The 23,451-nt window shown below is 35.1% G+C and overlaps 1 pseudogene; it reads left to right on the forward strand.

The window, feature by feature from the left end:
- The first annotated feature begins 1,165 nt into the window (after positions 1–1,165).
- LOC113560147 lies at positions 1,166–23,119 on the forward strand (annotated as a pseudogene).
- The last annotated feature ends 332 nt before the right edge of the window (positions 23,120–23,451 follow it).

Raw genomic sequence — 23,451 nt, forward strand, 5'->3', positions numbered from 1 at the left:
ATTTGAGCCTTGCGGTGCAGATACCGTGTCACCACAACGAAAACATGGCCTGTAGACATCGGCCACCACCGCTATTTGTAATGATATTTAATGAAAGTACCTAATTAGGTACTTTTTGACATTATTCGTGTATTTTCAATTCAGTAAATTTAATTATGTAATTTATATTAAAATAAGTTTAATTTAAAATAAAGCCAAATATATGCTGCCTCTTCATACGAGGTGACTATTATAAGTAATATATAATTATTTTTAATAAAAAGAAAAATTGATAAAAACTAACAGGTACAAGAGCCAAGGCTATTTAAATTGAATATTTACTATTCACTACAGTGTCTCATCTTATTAATATAATAGGTATTCAGAGGTCAAAGTATACTGAACAAAAAAATAATTGTGTGATTATTCTTTAGACTTTCATTCTCTTTTGATAAATTATGTTTGTATTAGAATATATAATTGAATGCTGTTTATCAGCTATTGTCAAAGTATAATAATAAAAAAAAAACATTAAACTTTGATATTTACTATACACTGTCTTTAATGACTATATATAGGTAATAGCTTATATTCTTGATTCGTTAAACATATTTCACACAAGTCCAGTAATACTTAAAACATTAATAAAATAAAAATGTAATATAAATAATAAAATATATTATATAATTAGTTATTTTATACGATATAGCTTAAATGCAATTCTATGCTTAAATAAGTTAGATGCTCTTATAGTTTATACTGTCATGTCGTGAATCTGATCGGTTATGTTAACGATAATAATGGGAACGTACTTAGTAGTCTATTTTAATTGACGGATGTTTAACTGTCAAATTGTAAACAAATGAAAAAGTATTGTGTTGTTGTGTCAACTGCTGAACTCCACTATGTACTTCTAGATTTGAGGATCGGCAAACAATTAATAGAAGCACTGACCTTCGAAAAGAATTTACATCCGAATAATACACTTAATTATCCTGAAATATCAATTCAAATGTATAATGACTAAACAAATAGACAGATTATGATATTTGCAAACGTATTAAATATACTAAAACGACAGGTACACAGGTCAAAAATATGTAAACACGCAATCGGTTTGTCTATAAATATGGGGTTGTTTCAAATTTTCATGCAGTTATTCGTAAGCTTTGTGAACGTTTAAAAAATGGCATTCAATATACACATATCTGGACCAATAGTGATTATGCACAATAAAACAAAAGCAGAAATATTTGAAGATCAATAAAATAACAATGAAAGTCATATTACTCTAAGTTATTTTAAATTCTACGATGCTTAGGCATAACATAAATAGTTCGTTACATACATTTCTAACAAAATATTAATATATACCTATTATGTATTTTAGTATTTATATGTTTTAATGTTTATCAAATCCATGTATGCAGATCGACTGTTCTACCAAAGACGAGTATGATTATCCAAATTTGAAAAGACGATTATGCAACAGTTACTGCATTTAAAAGTCATGGTTTTGGACACGGAGACGTCGTGATGATTACAGACTATGGCTCGTACGAAGCGCAAGTAGTTATGTTAGCTGGGATTTTGATCGGATCGACTATAGCTGCGTTGGATCACGGTTTAAGAAAAAGTAATGGTAATGATTTGATTTCGTACAATATTATATAGTTTGATTTGTCATTAACGATGTTTTATAGATGTCTTTATAGCGCTCATCGACGAGTCCAAACCATGCGTATTATTTTGCAATACGCTTAGTATGAGTACAATAACAGATGTATTAAATATAATATTACGCATCAATCGATATTGAAGATTTCTACCATGGTTCGTGATAGCTTTACTACCTATTCGTGTACCGTCGTTGTCGCGGCGGAACAAATTTTGTTTGCCCGTCCGATAAATACAAAAAATCCAATTGGCCCATGTGCTATTATATGTTCGAGTTGTACTACAGGAACTCCGAAAGGAATTTATTTGTCTGACGACGCTATGAAATCAGCTTTAATATCGTTCAAGCGGTGAGTGTTTAAATTAAATAAGTCAGTGAGATCAATGCATGAGTTTAAAAAAAAAATATGGTTAATTTTAAGGTCATTAATGGAAGGACCTATTGAAAACAAATTTATAATCACTTCTCTCCTATATATTGGTACGCGGAAATTTTATTAATGATGTTCGGTATTCATTTTGACAAACCAAGTCTATTATTCTCTCGACCAATTCAACCACTGAACAAAGACTTGATTCAATAGACAAATTTAAAGTAAGCAGTAAACACTATTATTTTTTCCTACTTTACTACCAACGTTTAATAACCGCTTATATCTTTTAAGTTACAATATATTTTATATGTAAAATTAGGTTATAGATAACGCTAAATCGAATACATACTATATATATATATATATATATATATATATACTTTACATATACACGCGTAACATAATAGTGCGTCATAGAATAGAATATCACACCTATTGTACGACATGATTTACCTATGTTTATGTGTTATATAGCCAACATTTTTAATGACCGGTGTAGCTACTATCAATGAAATGATGTCCTGTCAAACGGCAAATATAATACCCAGAGTATAACGACATGCGTAGTTGGCGGGTCTCCGATGCGAGCTGATTTACAAGTGACAGTGGTAAACGATTTACTGCGGGGAAGAATACCGATCAAACAAGGGTACGGCGCATCTGAACAGGGTATTATAGCGGTTTGGTCGATGGATTCGGGTATAAGTACCGTCAGAGACGGATCTGTCGGGAGACCAGCGGCTGGTATAAAAATCAAAGTTAGTCGAAAAAAAAATTGTGTGTCGTGGTTATTAAATAATAATAATAATAATAATAATAATGTTTTAAACGTCGTTTTTGATCGTTAGCTTGGAAACTGGCGAATGTGTTGGCCAAATACTGAAGGCGAAATTCGTATTAAATCGGTGTCCAACATGATGGGATATGTCAACAGCGACATGAAGAAAACGATTCGTCCGTACGACGAGGACGGTTGGTGCAGGAGCGGTGATGTTGGATACTATACGGACGATTGCTGTTTGATCATTGTCGGTCCGATTAAAGAGTTGATGATTTACAAGGACCGAATAGCTATTCGATTTGGAATTTCGATCGAAAACCGTGTGATATTCTTTAAATCGCGCCATTACATATACTTAAATAATAACATTTATTATATAAATGTACATAGATAGCTCCGATCGACATAGAAACCGTTTTATCAAGTCATCCTACCGCACTCGATGTCGGAGTGACGGGCAAATACAGTGTTCACGAAGATTTGTTGATAGGAGTTGTAAAAGTCAAATCCGGTTAAAATGTCTCAACCCACGTACTCGTATCGCATGTCAATGGTAAGATTCTACAGCCATGGATAATAATATGTAAAGAGTACGGTTATCCAAACTTGAAAAGACGTTTATGCAATAGTTACTGCATTTAAAAGTCATGGTTTTGGACACGGAGACGTCGTGATGATTACAGACTATGGCTCGTACGAAGCGCAAGTAGTTATGTTAGCTGGGATTTTGATCGGATCGACTATAGCTGCGTTGGATCACGGTTTAAGAAAAAGTAATGGTAATGATTTGATTTCGTACAATATTATATAGTTTGATTTGTCATTAACGATGTTTTATAGATGTCTTTATAGCGCTCATCGACGAGTCCAAACCATGCGTATTATTTTGCAATACGCTTAGTATGAGTACAATAACAGATGTATTAAATATAATATTACGCATCAATCGATATTGAAGATTTCTACCATGGTTCGTGATAGCTTTACTACCTATTCGTGTACCGTCGTTGTCGCGGCGGAACAAATTTTGTTTGCCCGTCCGATAAATACAAAAAATCCAATTGGCCCATGTGCTATTATATGTTCGAGTTGTACTACAGGAACTCCGAAAGGAATTTATTTGTCTGACGACGCTATGAAATCAGCTTTAATATCGTTCAAGCGGTGAGTGTTTAAATTAAATAAGTCAGTGAGATCAATGCATGAGTTTAAAAAAAAAATATGGTTAATTTTAAGGTCATTAATGGAAGGACCTATTGAAAACAAATTTATAATCACTTCTCTCCTATATATTGGTACGCGGAAATTTTATTAATGATGTTCGGTATTCATTTTGACAAACCAAGTCTATTATTCTCTCGACCAATTCAACCACTGAACAAAGACTTGATTCAATAGACAAATTTAAAGTAAGCAGTAAACACTATTATTTTTTCCTACTTTACTACCAACGTTTAATAACCGCTTATATCTTTTAAGTTACAATATATTTTATATGTAAAATTAGGTTATAGATAACGCTAAATCGAATACATACTATATATATATATATATATATATATACTTTACATATACACGCGTAACATAATAGTGCGTCATAGAATAGAATATCACACCTATTGTACGACATGATTTACCTATGTTTATGTGTTATATAGCCAACATTTTTAATGACCGGTGTAGCTACTATCAATGAAATGATGTCCTGTCAAACGGCAAATATAATACCCAGAGTATAACGACATGCGTAGTTGGCGGGTCTCCGATGCGAGCTGATTTACAAGTGACAGTGGTAAACGATTTACTGCGGGGAAGAATACCGATCAAACAAGGGTACGGCGCATCTGAACAGGGTATTATAGCGGTTTGGTCGATGGATTCGGGTATAAGTACCGTCAGAGACGGATCTGTCGGGAGACCAGCGGCTGGTATAAAAATCAAAGTTAGTCGAAAAAAAAATTGTGTGTCGTGGTTATTAAATAATAATAATAATAATAATAATAATAATGTTTTAAACGTCGTTTTTGATCGTTAGCTTGGAAACTGGCGAATGTGTTGGCCAAATACTGAAGGCGAAATTCGTATTAAATCGGTGTCCAACATGATGGGATATGTCAACAGCGACATGAAGAAAACGATTCGTCCGTACGACGAGGACGGTTGGTGCAGGAGCGGTGATGTTGGATACTATACGGACGATTGCTGTTTGATCATTGTCGGTCCGATTAAAGAGTTGATGATTTACAAGGACCGAATAGCTATTCGATTTGGAATTTCGATCGAAAACCGTGTGATATTCTTTAAATCGCGCCATTACATATACTTAAATAATAACATTTATTATATAAATGTACATAGATAGCTCCGATCGACATAGAAACCGTTTTATCAAGTCATCCTACCGCACTCGATGTCGGAGTGACGGGCAAATACAGTGTTCACGAAGATTTGTTGATAGGAGTTGTAAAAGTCAAATCCGGTTAAAATGTCTCAACCCACGTACTCGTATCGCATGTCAATGGTAAGATTCTACAGCCATGGATAATAATATGTAAAGAGTACGGTTATCCAAACTTGAAAAGACGTTTATGCAATAGTTACTGCATTTAAAAGTCATGGTTTTGGACACGGAGACGTCGTGATGATTACAGACTATGGCTCGTACGAAGCGCAAGTAGTTATGTTAGCTGGGATTTTGATCGGATCGACTATAGCTGCGTTGGATCACGGTTTAAGAAAAAGTAATGGTAATGATTTGATTTCGTACAATATTATATAGTTTGATTTGTCATTAACGATGTTTTATAGATGTCTTTATAGCGCTCATCGACGAGTCCAAACCATGCGTATTATTTTGCAATACGCTTAGTATGAGTACAATAACAGATGTATTAAATATAATATTACGCATCAATCGATATTGAAGATTTCTACCATGGTTCGTGATAGCTTTACTACCTATTCGTGTACCGTCGTTGTCGCGGCGGAACAAATTTTGTTTGCCCGTCCGATAAATACAAAAAATCCAATTGGCCCATGTGCTATTATATGTTCGAGTTGTACTACAGGAACTCCGAAAGGAATTTATTTGTCTGACGACGCTATGAAATCAGCTTTAATATCGTTCAAGCGGTGAGTGTTTAAATTAAATAAGTCAGTGAGATCAATGCATGAGTTTAAAAAAAAAATATGGTTAATTTTAAGGTCATTAATGGAAGGACCTATTGAAAACAAATTTATAATCACTTCTCTCCTATATATTGGTACGCGGAAATTTTATTAATGATGTTCGGTATTCATTTTGACAAACCAAGTCTATTATTCTCTCGACCAATTCAACCACTGAACAAAGACTTGATTCAATAGACAAATTTAAAGTAAGCAGTAAACACTATTATTTTTTCCTACTTTACTACCAACGTTTAATAACCGCTTATATCTTTTAAGTTACAATATATTTTATATGTAAAATTAGGTTATAGATAACGCTAAATCGAATACATACTATATATATATATATATATATATATATATACTTTACATATACACGCGTAACATAATAGTGCGTCATAGAATAGAATATCACACCTATTGTACGACATGATTTACCTATGTTTATGTGTTATATAGCCAACATTTTTAATGACCGGTGTAGCTACTATCAATGAAATGATGTCCTGTCAAACGGCAAATATAATACCCAGAGTATAACGACATGCGTAGTTGGCGGGTCTCCGATGCGAGCTGATTTACAAGTGACAGTGGTAAACGATTTACTGCGGGGAAGAATACCGATCAAACAAGGGTACGGCGCATCTGAACAGGGTATTATAGCGGTTTGGTCGATGGATTCGGGTATAAGTACCGTCAGAGACGGATCTGTCGGGAGACCAGCGGCTGGTATAAAAATCAAAGTTAGTCGAAAAAAAAATTGTGTGTCGTGGTTATTAATAATAATAATAATAATAATAATAATAATGTTTTAAACGTCGTTTTTGATCGTTAGCTTGGAAACTGGCGAATGTGTTGGCCAAATACTGAAGGCGAAATTCGTATTAAATCGGTGTCCAACATGATGGGATATGTCAACAGCGACATGAAGAAAACGATTCGTCCGTACGACGAGGACGGTTGGTGCAGGAGCGGTGATGTTGGATACTATACGGACGATTGCTGTTTGATCATTGTCGGTCCGATTAAAGAGTTGATGATTTACAAGGACCGAATAGCTATTCGATTTGGAATTTCGATCGAAAACCGTGTGATATTCTTTAAATCGCGCCATTACATATACTTAAATAATAACATTTATTATATAAATGTACATAGATAGCTCCGATCGACATAGAAACCGTTTTATCAAGTCATCCTACCGCACTCGATGTCGGAGTGACGGGCAAATACAGTGTTCACGAAGATTTGTTGATAGGAGTTGTAAAAGTCAAATCCGGTTAAAATGTCTCAACCCACGTACTCGTATCGCATGTCAATGGTAAGATTCTACAGCCATGGATAATAATATGTAAAGAGTACGGTTATCCAAACTTGAAAAGACGTTTATGCAATAGTTACTGCATTTAAAAGTCATGGTTTTGGACACGGAGACGTCGTGATGATTACAGACTATGGCTCGTACGAAGCGCAAGTAGTTATGTTAGCTGGGATTTTGATCGGATCGACTATAGCTGCGTTGGATCACGGTTTAAGAAAAAGTAATGGTAATGATTTGATTTCGTACAATATTATATAGTTTGATTTGTCATTAACGATGTTTTATAGATGTCTTTATAGCGCTCATCGACGAGTCCAAACCATGCGTATTATTTTGCAATACGCTTAGTATGAGTACAATAACAGATGTATTAAATATAATATTACGCATCAATCGATATTGAAGATTTCTACCATGGTTCGTGATAGCTTTACTACCTATTCGTGTACCGTCGTTGTCGCGGCGGAACAAATTTTGTTTGCCCGTCCGATAAATACAAAAAATCCAATTGGCCCATGTGCTATTATATGTTCGAGTTGTACTACAGGAACTCCGAAAGGAATTTATTTGTCTGACGACGCTATGAAATCAGCTTTAATATCGTTCAAGCGGTGAGTGTTTAAATTAAATAAGTCAGTGAGATCAATGCATGAGTTTAAAAAAAAAATATGGTTAATTTTAAGGTCATTAATGGAAGGACCTATTGAAAACAAATTTATAATCACTTCTCTCCTATATATTGGTACGCGGAAATTTTATTAATGATGTTCGGTATTCATTTTGACAAACCAAGTCTATTATTCTCTCGACCAATTCAACCACTGAACAAAGACTTGATTCAATAGACAAATTTAAAGTAAGCAGTAAACACTATTATTTTTTCCTACTTTACTACCAACGTTTAATAACCGCTTATATCTTTTAAGTTACAATATATTTTATATGTAAAATTAGGTTATAGATAACGCTAAATCGAATACATACTATATATATATATATATATATATATATATACTTTACATATACACGCGTAACATAATAGTGCGTCATAGAATAGAATATCACACCTATTGTACGACATGATTTACCTATGTTTATGTGTTATATAGCCAACATTTTTAATGACCGGTGTAGCTACTATCAATGAAATGATGTCCTGTCAAACGGCAAATATAATACCCAGAGTATAACGACATGCGTAGTTGGCGGGTCTCCGATGCGAGCTGATTTACAAGTGACAGTGGTAAACGATTTACTGCGGGGAAGAATACCGATCAAACAAGGGTACGGCGCATCTGAACAGGGTATTATAGCGGTTTGGTCGATGGATTCGGGTATAAGTACCGTCAGAGACGGATCTGTCGGGAGACCAGCGGCTGGTATAAAAATCAAAGTTAGTCGAAAAAAAAATTGTGTGTCGTGGTTATTAAATAATAATAATAATAATGTTTTAAACGTCGTTTTTGATCGTTAGCTTGGAAACTGGCGAATGTGTTGGCCAAATACTGAAGGCGAAATTCGTATTAAATCGGTGTCCAACATGATGGGATATGTCAACAGCGACATGAAGAAAACGATTCGTCCGTACGACGAGGACGGTTGGTGCAGGAGCGGTGATGTTGGATACTATACGGACGATTGCTGTTTGATCATTGTCGGTCCGATTAAAGAGTTGATGATTTACAAGGACCGAATAGCTATTCGATTTGGAATTTCGATCGAAAACCGTGTGATATTCTTTAAATCGCGCCATTACATATACTTAAATAATAACATTTATTATATAAATGTACATAGATAGCTCCGATCGACATAGAAACCGTTTTATCAAGTCATCCTACCGCACTCGATGTCGGAGTGACGGGCAAATACAGTGTTCACGAAGATTTGTTGATAGGAGTTGTAAAAGTCAAATCCGGTTAAAATGTCTCAACCCACGTACTCGTATCGCATGTCAATGGTAAGATTCTACAGCCATGGATAATAATATGTAAAGAGTACGGTTATCCAAACTTGAAAAGACGTTTATGCAATAGTTACTGCATTTAAAAGTCATGGTTTTGGACACGGAGACGTCGTGATGATTACAGACTATGGCTCGTACGAAGCGCAAGTAGTTATGTTAGCTGGGATTTTGATCGGATCGACTATAGCTGCGTTGGATCACGGTTTAAGAAAAAGTAATGGTAATGATTTGATTTCGTACAATATTATATAGTTTGATTTGTCATTAACGATGTTTTATAGATGTCTTTATAGCGCTCATCGACGAGTCCAAACCATGCGTATTATTTTGCAATACGCTTAGTATGAGTACAATAACAGATGTATTAAATATAATATTACGCATCAATCGATATTGAAGATTTCTACCATGGTTCGTGATAGCTTTACTACCTATTCGTGTACCGTCGTTGTCGCGGCGGAACAAATTTTGTTTGCCCGTCCGATAAATACAAAAAATCCAATTGGCCCATGTGCTATTATATGTTCGAGTTGTACTACAGGAACTCCGAAAGGAATTTATTTGTCTGACGACGCTATGAAATCAGCTTTAATATCGTTCAAGCGGTGAGTGTTTAAATTAAATAAGTCAGTGAGATCAATGCATGAGTTTAAAAAAAAAATATGGTTAATTTTAAGGTCATTAATGGAAGGACCTATTGAAAACAAATTTATAATCACTTCTCTCCTATATATTGGTACGCGGAAATTTTATTAATGATGTTCGGTATTCATTTTGACAAACCAAGTCTATTATTCTCTCGACCAATTCAACCACTGAACAAAGACTTGATTCAATAGACAAATTTAAAGTAAGCAGTAAACACTATTATTTTTTCCTACTTTACTACCAACGTTTAATAACCGCTTATATCTTTTAAGTTACAATATATTTTATATGTAAAATTAGGTTATAGATAACGCTAAATCGAATACATACTATATATATATATATATATATATATATACTTTACATATACACGCGTAACATAATAGTGCGTCATAGAATAGAATATCACACCTATTGTACGACATGATTTACCTATGTTTATGTGTTATATAGCCAACATTTTTAATGACCGGTGTAGCTACTATCAATGAAATGATGTCCTGTCAAACGGCAAATATAATACCCAGAGTATAACGACATGCGTAGTTGGCGGGTCTCCGATGCGAGCTGATTTACAAGTGACAGTGGTAAACGATTTACTGCGGGGAAGAATACCGATCAAACAAGGGTACGGCGCATCTGAACAGGGTATTATAGCGGTTTGGTCGATGGATTCGGGTATAAGTACCGTCAGAGACGGATCTGTCGGGAGACCAGCGGCTGGTATAAAAATCAAAGTTAGTCGAAAAAAAAATTGTGTGTCGTGGTTATTAAATAATAATAATAATAATAATAATAATAATGTTTTAAACGTCGTTTTTGATCGTTAGCTTGGAAACTGGCGAATGTGTTGGCCAAATACTGAAGGCGAAATTCGTATTAAATCGGTGTCCAACATGATGGGATATGTCAACAGCGACATGAAGAAAACGATTCGTCCGTACGACGAGGACGGTTGGTGCAGGAGCGGTGATGTTGGATACTATACGGACGATTGCTGTTTGATCATTGTCGGTCCGATTAAAGAGTTGATGATTTACAAGGACCGAATAGCTATTCGATTTGGAATTTCGATCGAAAACCGTGTGATATTCTTTAAATCGCGCCATTACATATACTTAAATAATAACATTTATTATATAAATGTACATAGATAGCTCCGATCGACATAGAAACCGTTTTATCAAGTCATCCTACCGCACTCGATGTCGGAGTGACGGGCAAATACAGTGTTCACGAAGATTTGTTGATAGGAGTTGTAAAAGTCAAATCCGGTTAAAATGTCTCAACCCACGTACTCGTATCGCATGTCAATGGTAAGATTCTACAGCCATGGATAATAATATGTAAAGAGTACGGTTATCCAAACTTGAAAAGACGTTTATGCAATAGTTACTGCATTTAAAAGTCATGGTTTTGGACACGGAGACGTCGTGATGATTACAGACTATGGCTCGTACGAAGCGCAAGTAGTTATGTTAGCTGGGATTTTGATCGGATCGACTATAGCTGCGTTGGATCACGGTTTAAGAAAAAGTAATGGTAATGATTTGATTTCGTACAATATTATATAGTTTGATTTGTCATTAACGATGTTTTATAGATGTCTTTATAGCGCTCATCGACGAGTCCAAACCATGCGTATTATTTTGCAATACGCTTAGTATGAGTACAATAACAGATGTATTAAATATAATATTACGCATCAATCGATATTGAAGATTTCTACCATGGTTCGTGATAGCTTTACTACCTATTCGTGTACCGTCGTTGTCGCGGCGGAACAAATTTTGTTTGCCCGTCCGATAAATACAAAAAATCCAATTGGCCCATGTGCTATTATATGTTCGAGTTGTACTACAGGAACTCCGAAAGGAATTTATTTGTCTGACGACGCTATGAAATCAGCTTTAATATCGTTCAAGCGGTGAGTGTTTAAATTAAATAAGTCAGTGAGATCAATGCATGAGTTTAAAAAAAAAATATGGTTAATTTTAAGGTCATTAATGGAAGGACCTATTGAAAACAAATTTATAATCACTTCTCTCCTATATATTGGTACGCGGAAATTTTATTAATGATGTTCGGTATTCATTTTGACAAACCAAGTCTATTATTCTCTCGACCAATTCAACCACTGAACAAAGACTTGATTCAATAGACAAATTTAAAGTAAGCAGTAAACACTATTATTTTTTCCTACTTTACTACCAACGTTTAATAACCGCTTATATCTTTTAAGTTACAATATATTTTATATGTAAAATTAGGTTATAGATAACGCTAAATCGAATACATACTATATATATATATATATATATATATATACTTTACATATACACGCGTAACATAATAGTGCGTCATAGAATAGAATATCACACCTATTGTACGACATGATTTACCTATGTTTATGTGTTATATAGCCAACATTTTTAATGACCGGTGTAGCTACTATCAATGAAATGATGTCCTGTCAAACGGCAAATATAATACCCAGAGTATAACGACATGCGTAGTTGGCGGGTCTCCGATGCGAGCTGATTTACAAGTGACAGTGGTAAACGATTTACTGCGGGGAAGAATACCGATCAAACAAGGGTACGGCGCATCTGAACAGGGTATTATAGCGGTTTGGTCGATGGATTCGGGTATAAGTACCGTCAGAGACGGATCTGTCGGGAGACCAGCGGCTGGTATAAAAATCAAAGTTAGTCGAAAAAAAAATTGTGTGTCGTGGTTATTAATAATAATAATAATAATAATAATAATGTTTTAAACGTCGTTTTTGATCGTTAGCTTGGAAACTGGCGAATGTGTTGGCCAAATACTGAAGGCGAAATTCGTATTAAATCGGTGTCCAACATGATGGGATATGTCAACAGCGACATGAAGAAAACGATTCGTCCGTACGACGAGGACGGTTGGTGCAGGAGCGGTGATGTTGGATACTATACGGACGATTGCTGTTTGATCATTGTCGGTCCGATTAAAGAGTTGATGATTTACAAGGACCGAATAGCTATTCGATTTGGAATTTCGATCGAAAACCGTGTGATATTCTTTAAATCGCGCCATTACATATACTTAAATAATAACATTTATTATATAAATGTACATAGATAGCTCCGATCGACATAGAAACCGTTTTATCAAGTCATCCTACCGCACTCGATGTCGGAGTGACGGGCAAATACAGTGTTCACGAAGATTTGTTGATAGGAGTTGTAAAAGTCAAATCCGGTTAAAATGTCTCAACCCACGTACTCGTATCGCATGTCAATGGTAAGATTCTACAGCCATGGATAATAATATGTAAAGAGTACGGTTATCCAAACTTGAAAAGACGTTTATGCAATAGTTACTGCATTTAAAAGTCATGGTTTTGGACACGGAGACGTCGTGATGATTACAGACTATGGCTCGTACGAAGCGCAAGTAGTTATGTTAGCTGGGATTTTGATCGGATCGACTATAGCTGCGTTGGATCACGGTTTAAGAAAAAGTAATGGTAATGATTTGATTTCGTACAATATTATATAGTTTGATTTGTCATTAACGATGTTTTATAGATGTCTTTATAGCGCTCATCGACGAGTCCAAACCATGCGTATTATTTTGCAATACGCTTAGTATGAGTACAATAACAGATGTATTAAATATAATATTACGCATCAATCGATATTGAAGATTTCTACCATGGTTCGTGATAGCTTTACTACCTATTCGTGTACCGTCGTTGTCGCGGCGGAACAAATTTTGTTTGCCCGTCCGATAAATACAAAAAATCCAATTGGCCCATGTGCTATTATATGTTCGAGTTGTACTACAGGAACTCCGAAAGGAATTTATTTGTCTGACGACGCTATGAAATCAGCTTTAATATCGTTCAAGCGGTGAGTGTTTAAATTAAATAAGTCAGTGAGATCAATGCATGAGTTTAAAAAAAAAATATGGTTAATTTTAAGGTCATTAATGGAAGGACCTATTGAAAACAAATTTATAATCACTTCTCTCCTATATATTGGTACGCGGAAATTTTATTAATGATGTTCGGTATTCATTTTGACAAACCAAGTCTATTATTCTCTCGACCAATTCAACCACTGAACAAAGACTTGATTCAATAGACAAATTTAAAGTAAGCAGTAAACACTATTATTTTTTCCTACTTTACTACCAACGTTTAATAACCGCTTATATCTTTTAAGTTACAATATATTTTATATGTAAAATTAGGTTATAGATAACGCTAAATCGAATACATACTATATATATATATATATATATATATATATACTTTACATATACACGCGTAACATAATAGTGCGTCATAGAATAGAATATCACACCTATTGTACGACATGATTTACCTATGTTTATGTGTTATATAGCCAACATTTTTAATGACCGGTGTAGCTACTATCAATGAAATGATGTCCTGTCAAACGGCAAATATAATACCCAGAGTATAACGACATGCGTAGTTGGCGGGTCTCCGATGCGAGCTGATTTACAAGTGACAGTGGTAAACGATTTACTGCGGGGAAGAATACCGATCAAACAAGGGTACGGCGCATCTGAACAGGGTATTATAGCGGTTTGGTCGATGGATTCGGGTATAAGTACCGTCAGAGACGGATCTGTCGGGAGACCAGCGGCTGGTATAAAAATCAAAGTTAGTCGAAAAAAAAATTGTGTGTCGTGGTTATTAAATAATAATAATAATAATGTTTTAAACGTCGTTTTTGATCGTTAGCTTGGAAACTGGCGAATGTGTTGGCCAAATACTGAAGGCGAAATTCGTATTAAATCGGTGTCCAACATGATGGGATATGTCAACAGCGACATGAAGAAAACGATTCGTCCGTACGACGAGGACGGTTGGTGCAGGAGCGGTGATGTTGGATACTATACGGACGATTGCTGTTTGATCATTGTCGGTCCGATTAAAGAGTTGATGATTTACAAGGACCGAATAGCTATTCGATTTGGAATTTCGATCGAAAACCGTGTGATATTCTTTAAATCGCGCCATTACATATACTTAAATAATAACATTTATTATATAAATGTACATAGATAGCTCCGATCGACATAGAAACCGTTTTATCAAGTCATCCTACCGCACTCGATGTCGGAGTGACGGGCAAATACAGTGTTCACGAAGATTTGTTGATAGGAGTTGTAAAAGTCAAATCCGGTTAAAATGTCTCAACCCACGTACTCGTATCGCATGTCAATGGTAAGATTCTACAGCCATGGATAATAATATGTAAAGAGTACGGTTATCCAAACTTGAAAAGACGTTTATGCAATAGTTACTGCATTTAAAAGTCATGGTTTTGGACACGGAGACGTCGTGATGATTACAGACTATGGCTCGTACGAAGCGCAAGTAGTTATGTTAGCTGGGATTTTGATCGGATCGACTATAGCTGCGTTGGATCACGGTTTAAGAAAAAGTAATGGTAATGATTTGATTTCGTACAATATTATATAGTTTGATTTGTCATTAACGATGTTTTATAGATGTCTTTATAGCGCTCATCGACGAGTCCAAACCATGCGTATTATTTTGCAATACGCTTAGTATGAGTACAATAACAGATGTATTAAATATAATATTACGCATCAATCGATATTGAAGATTTCTACCATGGTTCGTGATAGCTTTACTACCTATTCGTGTACCGTCGTTGTCGCGGCGGAACAAATTTTGTTTGCCCGTCCGATAAATACAAAAAATCCAATTGGCCCATGTGCTATTATATGTTCGAGTTGTACTACAGGAACTCCGAAAGGAATTTATTTGTCTGACGACGCTATGAAATCAGCTTTAATATCGTTCAAGCGGTGAGTGTTTAAATTAAATAAGTCAGTGAGATCAATGCATGAGTTTAAAAAAAAAATATGGTTAATTTTAAGGTCATTAATGGAAGGACCTATTGAAAACAAATTTATAATCACTTCTCTCCTATATATTGGTACGCGGAAATTTTATTAATGATGTTCGGTATTCATTTTGACAAACCAAGTCTATTATTCTCTCGACCAATTCAACCACTGAACAAAGACTTGATTCAATAGACAAATTTAAAGTAAGCAGTAAACACTATTATTTTTTCCTACTTTACTACCAACGTTTAATAACCGCTTATATCTTTTAAGTTACAATATATTTTATATGTAAAATTAGGTTATAGATAACGCTAAATCGAATACATACTATATATATATATATATATATATATATATACTTTACATATACACGCGTAACATAATAGTGCGTCATAGAATAGAATATCACACCTATTGTACGACATGATTTACCTATGTTTATGTGTTATATAGCCAACATTTTTAATGACCGGTGTAGCTACTATCAATGAAATGATGTCCTGTCAAACGGCAAATATAATACCCAGAGTATAACGACATGCGTAGTTGGCGGGTCTCCGATGCGAGCTGATTTACAAGTGACAGTGGTAAACGATTTACTGCGGGGAAGAATACCGATCAAACAAGGGTACGGCGCATCTGAACAGGGTATTATAGCGGTTTGGTCGATGGATTCGGGTATAAGTACCGTCAGAGACGGATCTGTCGGGAGACCAGCGGCTGGTATAAAAATCAAAGTTAGTCGAAAAAAAAATTGTGTGTCGTGGTTATTAAATAATAATAATAATAATGTTTTAAACGTCGTTTTTGATCGTTAGCTTGGAAACTGGCGAATGTGTTGGCCAAATACTGAAGGCGAAATTCGTATTAAATCGGTGTCCAACATGATGGGATATGTCAACAGCGACATGAAGAAAACGATTCGTCCGTACGACGAGGACGGTTGGTGCAGGAGCGGTGATGTTGGATACTATACGGACGATTGCTGTTTGATCATTGTCGGTCCGATTAAAGAGTTGATGATTTACAAGGACCGAATAGCTATTCGATTTGGAATTTCGATCGAAAACCGTGTGATATTCTTTAAATCGCGCCATTACATATACTTAAATAATAACATTTATTATATAAATGTACATAGATAGCTCCGATCGACATAGAAACCGTTTTATCAAGTCATCCTACCGCACTCGATGTCGGAGTGACGGGCAAATACAGTGTTCACGAAGATTTGTTGATAGGAGTTGTAAAAGTCAAATCCGGTTAAAATGTCTCAACCCACGTACTCGTATCGCATGTCAATGGTAAGATTCTACAGCCATGGATAATAATATGTAAAGAGTACGGTTATCCAAACTTGAAAAGACGTTTATGCAATAGTTACTGCATTTAAAAGTCATGGTTTTGGACACGGAGACGTCGTGATGATTACAGACTATGGCTCGTACGAAGCGCAAGTAGTTATGTTAGCTGGGATTTTGATCGGATCGACTATAGCTGCGTTGGATCACGGTTTAAGAAAAAGTAATGGTAATGATTTGATTTCGTACAATATTATATAGTTTGATTTGTCATTAACGATGTTTTATAGATGTCTTTATAGCGCTCATCGACGAGTCCAAACCATGCGTATTATTTTGCAATACGCTTAGTATGAGTACAATAACAGATGTATTAAATATAATATTACGCATCAATCGATATTGAAGATTTCTACCATGGTTCGTGATAGCTTTACTACCTATTCGTGTACCGTCGTTGTCGCGGCGGAACAAATTTTGTTTGCCCGTCCGATAAATACAAAAAATCCAATTGGCCCATGTGCTATTATATGTTCGAGTTGTACTACAGGAACTCCGAAAGGAATTTATTTGTCTGACGACGCTATGAAATCAGCTTTAATATCGTTCAAGCGGTGAGTGTTTAAATTAAATAAGTCAGTGAGATCAATGCATGAGTTTAAAAAAAAAATATGGTTAATTTTAAGGTCATTAATGGAAGGACCTATTGAAAACAAATTTATAATCACTTCTCTCCTATATATTGGTACGCGGAAATTTTATTAATGATGTTCGGTATTCATTTTGACAAACCAAGTCTATTATTCTCTCGACCAATTCAACCACTGAACAAAGACTTGATTCAATAGACAAATTTAAAGTAAGCAGTAAACACTATTATTTTTTCCTACTTTACTACCAACGTTTAATAACCGCTTATATCTTTTAAGTTACAATATATTTTATATGTAAAATTAGGTTATAGATAACGCTAAATCGAATACATACTATATATATATATATATATATATATATATATACTTTACATATACACGCGTAACATAATAGTGCGTCATAGAATAGAATATCACACCTATTGTACGACATGATTTACCTATGTTTATGTGTTATATAGCCAACATTTTTAATGACCGGTGTAGCTACTATCAATGAAATGATGTCCTGTCAAACGGCAAATATAATACCCAGAGTATAACGACATGCGTAGTTGGCGGGTCTCCGATGCGAGCTGATTTACAAGTGACAGTGGTAAACGATTTACTGCGGGGAAGAATACCGATCAAACAAGGGTACGGCGCATCTGAACAGGGTATTATAGCGGTTTGGTCGATGGATTCGGGTATAAGTACCGTCAGAGACGGATCTGTCGGGAGACCAGCGGCTGGTATAAAAATCAAAGTTAGTCGAAAAAAAAATTGTGTGTCGTGGTTATTAAATAATAATAATAATAATGTTTTAAACGTCGTTTTTGATCGTTAGCTTGGAAACTGGCGAATGTGTTGGCCAAATACTGAAGGCGAAATTCGTATTAAATCGGTGTCCAACATGATGGGATATGTCAACAGCGACATGAAGAAAACGATTCGTCCGTACGACGAGGACGGTTGGTGCAGGAGCGGTGATGTTGGATACTATACGGACGATTGCTGTTTGATCATTGTCGGTCCGATTAAAGAGTTGATGATTTACAAGGACCGAATAGCTATTCGATTTGGAATTTCGATCGAAAACCGTGTGATATTCTTTAAATCGCGCCATTACATATACTTAAATAATAACATTTATTATATAAATGTACATAGATAGCTCCGATCGACATAGAAACCGTTTTATCAAGTCATCCTACCGCACTCGATGTCGGAGTGACGGGCAAATACAGTGTTCACGAAGATTTGTTGATAGGAGTTGTAAAAGTCAAATCCGGTTAAAATGTCTCAACCCACGTACTCGTATCGCATGTCAATGGTAAGATTCTACAGCCATGGATAATAATATGTAAAGAGTACGGTTATCCAAACTTGAAAAGACGTTTATGCAATAGTTACTGCATTTAAAAGTCATGGTTTTGGACACGGAGACGTCGTGATGATTACAGACTATGGCTCGTACGAAGCGCAAGTAGTTATGTTAGCTGGGATTTTGATCGGATCGACTATAGCTGCGTTGGATCACGGTTTAAGAAAAAGTAATGGTAATGATTTGATTTCGTACAATATTATATAGTTTGATTTGTCATTAACGATGTTTTATAGATGTCTTTATAGCGCTCATCGACGAGTCCAAACCATGCGTATTATTTTGCAATACGCTTAGTATGAGTACAATAACAGATGTATTAAATATAATATTACGCATCAATCGATATTGAAGATTTCTACCATGGTTCGTGATAGCTTTACTACCTATTCGTGTACCGTCGTTGTCGCGGCGGAACAAATTTTGTTTGCCCGTCCGATAAATACAAAAAATCCAATTGGCCCATGTGCTATTATATGTTCGAGTTGTACTACAGGAACTCCGAAAGGAATTTATTTGTCTGACGACGCTATGAAATCAGCTTTAATATCGTTCAAGCGGTGAGTGTTTAAATTAAATAAGTCAGTGAGATCAATGCATGAGTTTAAAAAAAAAATATGGTTAATTTTAAGGTCATTAATGGAAGGACCTATTGAAAACAAATTTATAATCACTTCTCTCCTATATATTGGTACGCGGAAATTTTATTAATGATGTTCGGTATTCATTTTGACAAACCAAGTCTATTATTCTCTCGACCAATTCAACCACTGAACAAAGACTTGATTCAATAGACAAATTTAAAGTAAGCAGTAAACACTATTATTTTTTCCTACTTTACTACCAACGTTTAATAACCGCTTATATCTTTTAAGTTACAATATATTTTATATGTAAAATTAGGTTATAGATAACGCTAAATCGAATACATACTATATATATATATATATATATATATATACTTTACATATACACGCGTAACATAATAGTGCGTCATAGAATAGAATATCACACCTATTGTACGACATGATTTACCTATGTTTATGTGTTATATAGCCAACATTTTTAATGACCGGTGTAGCTACTATCAATGAAATGATGTCCTGTCAAACGGCAAATATAATACCCAGAGTATAACGACATGCGTAGTTGGCGGGTCTCCGATGCGAGCTGATTTACAAGTGACAGTGGTAAACGATTTACTGCGGGGAAGAATACCGATCAAACAAGGGTACGGCGCATCTGAACAGGGTATTATAGCGGTTTGGTCGATGGATTCGGGTATAAGTACCGTCAGAGACGGATCTGTCGGGAGACCAGCGGCTGGTATAAAAATCAAAGTTAGTCGAAAAAAAAATTGTGTGTCGTGGTTATTAAATAATAATAATAATAATAATAATGTTTTAAACGTCGTTTTTGATCGTTAGCTTGGAAACTGGCGAATGTGTTGGCCAAATACTGAAGGCGAAATTCGTATTAAATCGGTGTCCAACATGATGGGATATGTCAACAGCGACATGAAGAAAACGATTCGTCCGTACGACGAGGACGGTTGGTGCAGGAGCGGTGATGTTGGATACTATACGGACGATTGCTGTTTGATCATTGTCGGTCCGATTAAAGAGTTGATGATTTACAAGGACCGAATAGCTATTCGATTTGGAATTTCGATCGAAAACCGTGTGATATTCTTTAAATCGCGCCATTACATATACTTAAATAATAACATTTATTATATAAATGTACATAGATAGCTCCGATCGACATAGAAACCGTTTTATCAAGTCATCCTACCGCACTCGATGTCGGAGTGACGGGCAAATACAGTGTTCACGAAGATTTGTTGATAGGAGTTGTAAAAGTCAAATCCGGTTAAAATGTCTCAACCCACGTACTCGTATCGCATGTCAATGGTAAGATTCTACAGCCATGGATAATAATATGTAAAGAGTACGGTTATCCAAACTTGAAAAGACGTTTATGCAATAGTTACTGCATTTAAAAGTCATGGTTTTGGACACGGAGACGTCGTGATGATTACAGACTATGGCTCGTACGAAGCGCAAGTAGTTATGTTAGCTGGGATTTTGATCGGATCGACTATAGCTGCGTTGGATCACGGTTTAAGAAAAAGTAATGGTAATGATTTGATTTCGTACAATATTATATAGTTTGATTTGTCATTAACGATGTTTTATAGATGTCTTTATAGCGCTCATCGACGAGTCCAAACCATGCGTATTATTTTGCAATACGCTTAGTATGAGTACAATAACAGATGTATTAAATATAATATTACGCATCAATCGATATTGAAGATTTCTACCATGGTTCGTGATAGCTTTACTACCTATTCGTGTACCGTCGTTGTCGCGGCGGAACAAATTTTGTTTGCCCGTCCGATAAATACAAAAAATCCAATTGGCCCATGTGCTATTATATGTTCGAGTTGTACTACAGGAACTCCGAAAGGAATTTATTTGTCTGACGACGCTATGAAATCAGCTTTAATATCGTTCAAGCGGTGAGTGTTTAAATTAAATAAGTCAGTGAGATCAATGCATGAGTTTAAAAAAAAAATATGGTTAATTTTAAGGTCATTAATGGAAGGACCTATTGAAAACAAATTTATAATCACTTCTCTCCTATATATTGGTACGCGGAAATTTTATTAATGATGTTCGGTATTCATTTTGACAAACCAAGTCTATTATTCTCTCGACCAATTCAACCACTGAACAAAGACTTGATTCAATAGACAAATTTAAAGTAAGCAGTAAACACTATTATTTTTTCCTACTTTACTACCAACGTTTAATAACCGCTTATATCTTTTAAGTTACAATATATTTTATATGTAAAATTAGGTTATAGATAACGCTAAATCGAATACATACTATATATATATATATATATATATATATACTTTACATATACACGCGTAACATAATAGTGCGTCATAGAATAGAATATCACACCAATTGTACGACATGATTTACCTATGTTTATGTGTTATATAGCCAACATTTTTAATGACCGGTGTAGCTACTATCAATGAAATGATGTCCTGTCAAACGGCAAATATAATACCCAGAGTATAACGACATGCGTAGTTGGCGGGTCTCCGATGCGAGCTGATTTACAAGTGACAGTGGTAAACGATTTACTGCGGGGAAGAATACCGATCAAACAAGGGTACGGCGCATCTGAACAGGGTATTATAGCGGTTTGGTCGATGGATTCGGGTATAAGTACCGTCAGAGACGGATCTGTCGGGAGACCAGCGGCTGGTATAAAAATCAAAGTTAGTCGAAAAAAAAATTGTGTGTCGTGGTTATTAAATAATAATAATAATAATAATAATAATGTTTTAAACGTCGTTTTTGATCGTTAGCTTGGAAACTTGCGAATGTGTTGGCCAAATACTGAAGGCGAAATTCGTATTAAATCGGTGTCCAACATGATGGGATATGTCAACAGCGACATGAAGAAAACGATTCGTCCGTACGACGAGGACGGTTGGTGCAGGAGCGGTGATGTTGGATACTATACGGACGATTGCTGTTTGATCATTGTCGGTCCGATTAAAGAGTTGATGATTTACAAGGACCGAATAGCTATTCGATTTGGAATTTCGATCGAAAACCGTGTGATATTCTTTAAATCGCGCCATTACATATACTTAAATAATAACATTTATTATATAAATGTACATAGATAGCTCCGATCGACATAGAAACCGTTTTATCAAGTCATCCTACCGCACTCGATGTCGGAGTGACGGGCAAATACAGTGTTCACGAAGATTTGTTGATAGGAGTTGTAAAAGTCAAATCCGGTTAAAATGTCTCAACCCACGTACTCGTATCGCATGTCAATGGTAAGATTCTACAGCCATGGATTTTAAACGTGTTAGTAAGAAACATCATGGCAATTCCAACAATTGAGTTAAGTCTTCTTGTTTCATTATCATATGAAGATTTATAAAATAATTTGCAAATATAAAAGCAAGACTTCATCATTTAAAGTTAAATTACCTTATTTTATATGCAGTATACATTAGTTAAGATGTTAAAGTTATACATCTGTTTTGTATGCCTTTTAATTTGTATTATATAAAAATACAGTTTATTATTATAAATTGTAATTTGTTGTGTTTTACTTAATGCTCCTAACAATAGTTATAGTTTTGTAATATTAATAAAAATTATCATTGTAGGATTTTATTAAAATTCAATGGAAATCCATTAACATTTTTCAAAGTAGGCTAAATAAAATAATCAAAATAAAAACATAGGTAGTTTAAAATTCAAATGGAT

This window comes from Rhopalosiphum maidis, chromosome 3, assembly GCF_003676215.2.
Source record: "Rhopalosiphum maidis isolate BTI-1 chromosome 3, ASM367621v3, whole genome shotgun sequence".
Classification (NCBI taxonomy): Eukaryota; Metazoa; Arthropoda; class Insecta; order Hemiptera; family Aphididae; genus Rhopalosiphum; species Rhopalosiphum maidis.